Source organism: Babylonia areolata, chromosome 21 (genome assembly GCF_041734735.1).
Source record: "Babylonia areolata isolate BAREFJ2019XMU chromosome 21, ASM4173473v1, whole genome shotgun sequence".
NCBI lineage: Eukaryota > Metazoa > Mollusca > Gastropoda > Neogastropoda > Buccinidae > Babylonia > Babylonia areolata.
Genome location: NC_134896.1, coordinates 44,848,049 through 44,855,582, shown reverse-complemented (window position 1 = coordinate 44,855,582; position 7,534 = coordinate 44,848,049).

Sequence of the window (7,534 nt, the reverse complement as noted above, 5' to 3'; positions counted from 1 at the left end):
TGTGGCAGGAGAGCTCCGTGCACGTGTGTGCGCGTGTGTGTGTGTGTGTGTGTAGAGGATGAGGTATGTGTGTGTATGCATGTCTACACTGTGGGAGCAACGGAATATTGGAACGTGCGGGTGTGCATATATATATATCCGGGACGGGAGAGTGGCCAACCACCTGGACACAATCATTGGTCATCACAATCCCCAAGAAGGGCAATCTACAACAGTGTAAAAACTACCGCACTATCAGCCTAATCAGCCACCCCAGCAAGGTCATGCTAAAGGTCCTTCTCAACCGACTGAAGCCGCAAGCAGAAATGATCATCGCCGAAGAGCAGGCCGGCTTCAGAGCAGGGAGAAGCACAACAGAACAAATCTTCAACCTGCGCTTGCTGTGCGAGAAATATCTCCAGCACCAAAGAGACCTCTACCACGTCTTCATTGACTTCAAGAAGGCGTTCGACAGGGTATGGCACGCTGCCTTATGGGCCACCATGCACAAATTCAACATCAGTGAAGACATCATCCAAGCCATACAGAACCTATACGAAAGAGCAACCAGTGCAGTCCTCTTCAATGGTAGCACGGGTAACTGGCTTTAGAACCACGGTCGGAGTCAGACAGGGCTGTCTACTCTCTCCCACTCTCTTCAACCTCTTTCTTGAAAGGATCATGACTGACGCCCTGGAAGATCATGTGGGAACTGTCAGCATTGGAGGCAGAGTCATCACCAACCTGCGCTTTGCCGATGACATTGATGGCCTGGCAGGAGAAGAGAAAGAACTCGAAGAACTCGTGCACAAACTTGACAAGACATCATCAGCCTACGGCATGGAGATCAGTGCCGAGAAGACCAAGGTTATGACCAACAACAGCCAAGGCGTAACGTCCAACTTGCACGTAAACGGTGAAAAACTGGAAGAAGTCTCCTCCTTCAAATACTTGGGTGCCATTGTGTCAGACGAGGGTTCGAAACCAGAGGTCCTGTCCAGAATCGCGCATACTACTGCCGCACTGAGTCGATTGAAGACTATATGGAAGGACAAAAAGATCTCCCTCTCGTCCAAAATAAGACTAATGCGCTCCCTCATCTTCTCAATATTTCTATACGCTTGCGAATCCTGGACCCTCACTGCAGAACTCCAGAGAAGAATCCAGGCCCTGGAAATGAGATGCTTCCGCAAGATCCTGAACATTACATACAAAGACCACATCACAAATGAGGAAGTGAAAAGAAGAGTCCAAAACGCCATTGGCCCATTCAAAGACCTGCTAACCACAGTGAAGGAACGCAAGCTCCGCTGGTATGGACACGTCACACGATCAGACGGCCTAGCCAAGACCATCCTGCAGGGTACCGTACAAGGAAGGAGGAAGAGAGGCAGACAGAGAAAGCGGTGGGAGGACAACATCAAAGAGTGGACGGGCCTGCCATTTGCCACAACTCAAAGGGCCGCTGAGGACCGAGGCAGGTGGCGCGAGCTGACCAGGCAGTCATCCATGGTGCCCCAACGACCCACCCACGGGTCAAGGGATAGATGAGATGAGATATATATATATATATATGTGTGTGTGTGTGTATGTGGGGGTGGGGGATATGGGCGTATGTGTGTGTGCTTGTACAAGTAAGTGTGTGGGTGTGTGTGTGCCGTGGAAACTGCGATGTGTAGCCTAGAAATGAGTGTGAGGAGGGGGTGTGTGTGTGCAGGCTAATGTGTGTTGGGTTACGCTGCTGGTCAGGCATCTGCTTGGCAGATGTGGTGTAGCTTATATGGATTTGACCGAACGCAGTGACGCCTCCTTCAGCTACTGATACTGATACTCTGTTGTGAGCGTGTGTTCGTGTGCACACGTGCATATGATATTATGATGTGCTTGTGTGAGTGCATACACGTGTATTTCTTTTGTGTGTTGGGAGTACATTCGTATTTGTGTAAAAGGAGTATGTGGTGGAAGAGGTGGGGGTGTGTGTGCGGGTGTATTTGGTGTGTGTATGTGTGTGAGTGTGCGTGTGTTTTTGCGTGTCTGTGCGTGCCAGTGCGAATGTGTGTGTGTGTGTGTGCGCACGCGCTCTAATATGTGTGTGCGTGCGTGTGGGTGCGCGCGTGTGTGTGTATGTGTGACCATGTCACAGGCCTGTTTATGACTTCCCATTCCTCCTTGTATATGTGTGGGTGTGTGTGTGTTATCTTTCTGCGAGGACACAACTTTTCAACACGCTACGCTGGGTCTTAGAAGTTACGTCACAACTCCTCACACAGTAGGGTCGGGATCTTGAGTCGATCGTAAAAGTCAAGAGTGGATGGGTTGTAAACTGGTCAGGTTTGGCTACTGTCACGGTGCGTGTGTGCGTGCGCGCGCCCGCGTGTGTGTGTATGATTGTTGCGTGTGTGTGTGTGTGTGCCTGTGCTTGTGCTTGTGCGTGACAGAGAGAGAGAGGAAGAGAGATTGAGTGAGAGTGTGTGTGTGTGTAAGCACTAAAACTACACACAGACACAGACACACACACAGATGTTCTCCCTTCAGTGTGTCACCAGTCTTGTCACAGGACTTCAATGTGACCATGTACGGAATGCGAAGAACGTCTTCACTGGGAACCTTATATATGTTTCTCTTTGAAGACGGCAGCATCGAAGACAGTCACGACCCCATCTGCTTCCACAAATGTGTTACTGAAGATGGTTTTATGACAGCGGCGTCGACAACATTGCAACTGCTTGCTTGCAGGTGTTACACGGAATAAGTTCATAAGTCGTACTTCAGGGCAATAAAACCTCTTGTGTTTTCTCACTCGCACCACGATGGACAAACGAACATTCATCCAGCCCCGTCACTGCACATTCGCACAACACACACACATACGCGCGCGCGCGCACGCTCATATAAACACACATACGAGCGCACACACACACACACTCACTCACTCATGTAAATACACTCGCACACGCACACACACACGTTCACACGCACTGATTCTATGAAAAGGTTACACACTGATACAATTCTTAAAAATCAGCTTTATATTTAAGAAACAAAGAGAAAGAGAATGAAACGGGAGCGAGAGACACAGACAGTTACACAGAGAACCAGAAACAAAAAGACAGGGAAGAAGGGGGTGGACTGTGCAATAAAGTAACCATCCATAAAACATCAAGATTTTGTATGTTACGTTACCATTTACTTATTTCTTGTGGTCCTTCTTCTTATCGTTTTTGACTCACTTGTGTAAACAAAGTGAGTATGTTTTAACCCAGTGTTCGGTTGTCTGTGTGTGTGTAGTAAACTTTAACATTGCCATTTTCTCTGCAAATACTTTGTCAGTTGACACCGAATTTGGCATAAAATTAGGAAAAATTAATTCAGTTCTTTCCAGCCATCTTGTTTAAAACAATATTGCACCTCTGGGATGGGCACAAAAAAAATAAAACAAGAAAGGCAAGGCCTTCAAGACTCACTTGTGATACACTATTTTTTTTTTTTAAATCCAAGCTTTTTATGTATTGAGTATAATTCATTTACTGTTATATTTATATTTTTTGTATTCTCTAAACTTGGCACTTTGATCTGATATTCGACCCAACAAAAGATCTGTCATTATTATCATTTTTTGTTCAAACAGGAACTTCTTTTGCTAAGCATGGAAGTTTTGTTTATTACAAACGTTTTGGTGCAGACAGTAAAATAACGGAAATTACTCTGTAATTAATGCTAGGGATCTTTCTCATCTTAAACATTACATTTTGAAATTATACTCAATACATAAAAAGCTTGTATTTTTAAAAAAAAGTGCATCACAAGTGAGTCTTGAAGGCCTTGCCTCTCTTGTTTCAAAATGTAATGTTTAAGATGAGAAAGATCAGTTTAAAGCAAATTAACTCCCCTAGCATTACAGAGTAATTTCCCTTTTTTACTATCTGCACCAAAACGTTTGCAAAATAAATAAAACTTCCATGCTTACCAAAGAAGTTCCTGTTTGAACAAAAAATGATAATAATGACTGCTCTAGCTGTTGGGTCAGAATATCAGATCAAAGTGCCAAGTTTAGAGAATACAAAAAATATAAATATAACAGTAAATGCAGTTTGCATATAATTAGGCTTCATTCTTTTTTCTTTCTTTTTGTCCATCCCAGAGGTGCAATATTGTTTTAAACAAGATGACTAAAAAGAAGTGAATTTTTCCTATTTTTATGCCTAATTTGGTGTCAACTGACAAAGTATTTGCAGAGAAAATGTCAATGTTAAAGTTTACCACGGACACACAGACACACACACACACACACACAGAGACAACCGAACACCGGGTTAAAACATAGACTCACTTTGTTTACACAAGTGAGTCAAAAAGAAGCAAAATTATATGGAAACTGAATTTACTGTTATATTTATATTTTTTTATTCTCTAAACTTGGCACTTTGATCTGATATTCTGACACAACAACAAGAGCAGCCATTTTTATCATTTTTTGTTCAAACAGGAAATTCTTTTGATAAGCATGGAAGTTATATTTATTTTGCATGTCTTTGGTGCAGATAGTAAAAAAAAAGGAAATTGATCTGTAATTTATGCTGGGGTGCTTAATTTGCTTTAAACTGATCTTTCTCATCTTAAACATTACATTTTTAAATTATACTCAATATATAAAAAGCTTGTGTGTTTTACTCTCAGTGTACAGGGCTTTCACTATGTTCATTCGCCCAAGTGGTCTTTTTCGGAAAATACTAAAATCAATACGAGTGGACTTAATAGATCTATTGGCTGAGCCCTGAAGGTCATGGGCAAAAATCAATTGCGTACGCATATTTATATACATATTCAAAGCGCGTGCTCATATTCTTCGCGAACGCGAACGACGCCATTTTGTTTCAAGCTGTGGATCTACCCGTTCAATCCTATATTCAATCGACAATACACGATAACGTGATGGAAAGTTGGAGAACAAGACCGTTAAATATTTATTCAAAGAAAGATTTGTGAACACCTCACACTTACTGGATTATGCCCCAAACTGCCATAAAAATAACCACAGAATCAGTCGGAATTCACAGTTAAAAATAATAAACCATGAGAATTAATACCCTTGAATTGATGAAACGTAAAAATTTCCAGTCTTGACTTTTATCAAAATGAAGTCCTTTTCACTTAATACGACGTTTAGAAGTACTTGTACTTGGTTCTACATGTTATTAGTTTAACAAAATACTCAATTTTCATATCAACTTTAAGACTATAAAACTAGAATGAACATAATAGAGAAATTGAATCCACCATGTCAGCCGGGTGTAACTAAACTTGTACATCTATCTAGATCCAGAGAAAACGGCTAAATGTTGCAGTGTGATTGCGGCGATAGCCACGTCTCCTTTACCGTGGACTTAAAAAGAATTTTTAATTGCCCTTAAAGATTTTTTGAATGCCCAAGATACACCAGAATAATATGATTTAAATAGCGTTCTCACTGGAAATACCGCAATCGGTTTATCGCCCTTTAAAAAAGCATGTTTAAATATTATATTTTTGAACGTCAGATAAGGAGCCCCGATGGTGTAATGGGTAAGACAGTTTCTTCTCACCCGAACACGCGGGGTTCGAATCTGCCGTTAGGACTTTTTTTTCTTTTTTTCTTTTTCTTTTAACCCGGAGCTTTATAATAACAAATACAGAACACATTTTGATGATTAGATTATAAAAAAAAAAGTGTACCACAAGTGAGTCTTGAAGGCATTGCCTCTCTTGTTTGATATTTTCCTGTTTGAGAGGTGGATGAAAAAAGCAATTGCTTGCTTATTCTATTCCCCTTAAAAATATAATGCATCTTCATTCTCTCTCTCTCTCTCTCTCTCTCTCTCTCTCTAACCTTTATCGTTGTGATCATCATAATACTATCATCATTTCTACATTTAATTTTTTACTATAAAAACTGGCGACAATCCATGCAGGGGCTACAATACATGCAGTGAGGGCTGCACGTATTGTCGCCGGCGACAATACATGCAGGGACGACAATACGTGCCGCAACAAACTCATCTTTTTAAAACACAGATATAAGCACTCTCAGCTTCCTTCTTTTCCAACACCATCCTTGTCAGCTCACTTTGGATGCATGACGAATGAGAGAGGGAGAGTGGGGGGCAGGGGAGTGAGGGTTTTTGAGAAAGAGTGGTCATGAATGATTCATGTAATTTGTAACTTTATATTTTTTTCATTTCATGTAAAGCGCCCTGAGCTCTTAGAAAGAAAGTGCGCTATATAAATGTACATTATTATTATTATTATTATCATCATCATTATCATCATTATTATCATCATCATCATCATCATTATTATTATACATTCTTCTTCATTTTTCGTACATCTCCGTTTCAGCTGGCCCTTACAACTCTTTTATGTCTGAGACGTCAAGACATTTCTTTTTCAAATGCATGTTAGAGTACATAATATGTTTTGCAGTTATTTCTTAGACATATGATACAAACCAGCAAAACATTTTTTTCTGAACACGCCCCCCTACCCCAACCCCTCTGTATCTCTGTACACGCGTGTCTGTCTACCTGTCCTGTCTGACTGCATGTCACACGAGAAAATACTCTTTGCTCTTTATTATTGTCACTTGACTTCAGACCATTGCTTTTTGCTGTTTCCTGTCAGTTGCCATACAGGTAAAGTATGGGTGTAGAGACCGAAACCCAGAAACTTCATCAAAAAGTAAGTTACTGTTCCGTTCATGTAGGCCTACCCTTCATTTTACATAGCTCGTATACACACAGCAGAAAAAGCAATCGAAATGTACAAGAATTAGCATTATGTCCGTACTCTAAACGGCATTTCCGGACCACCAGATAATTCAATGGCGGCTTGAAAAACAAAACAAAAACGTTTTAAATATTTATATCTTTGGGGGGTTTTTATGGTATGAATATTACTTTTCCCCAAAAGTGTACTTGTCTGAGTGGTCATGAGTGGTTTATGTAACTTGTAACTTTTTCTTTCACGTGAAGCGCCTCTACCTCTTAGAAAGGGTGCTTACAATGTACATTATTATTATTATTATTACTTTCTTATTATTATCATCATCATTGTAATTATCATGATCATTATTATCATTATCATTACTTAAACGGGAAAGTCGAGATCACAACAAGCAGTTGATACAGTCTGAACGTCTGTCCACGTAAGCTGTCTCGTCCTGAGAGGACATTCGTCCGTCTGAGGACATGACACCTGGCTTAAACAACTGAGTGAATAAGTTTGGAAATGAAGAAGAAGAAGACGAACAGCAGCAACACACACGTCGGACGTGGAGTAGAAAGGAATGGCCATACAATAAGTCAACTTTCAGCTCGAGAATAGAAATGAGTAGAGGTGTCAGCGTGCTGATCATCATCTCCGAGGCATGTGTGATTGTATCAGCATTCACAAGTAGCCATAACAATAAACCTGAGTTCTGCTGAAATCTCCGAACATACCTTTTTATTTATCTGTTTGTTGTTGTTGTTATTATTATTATATTCATTATTATTATTATTATAAGAAATACAAAATTCAT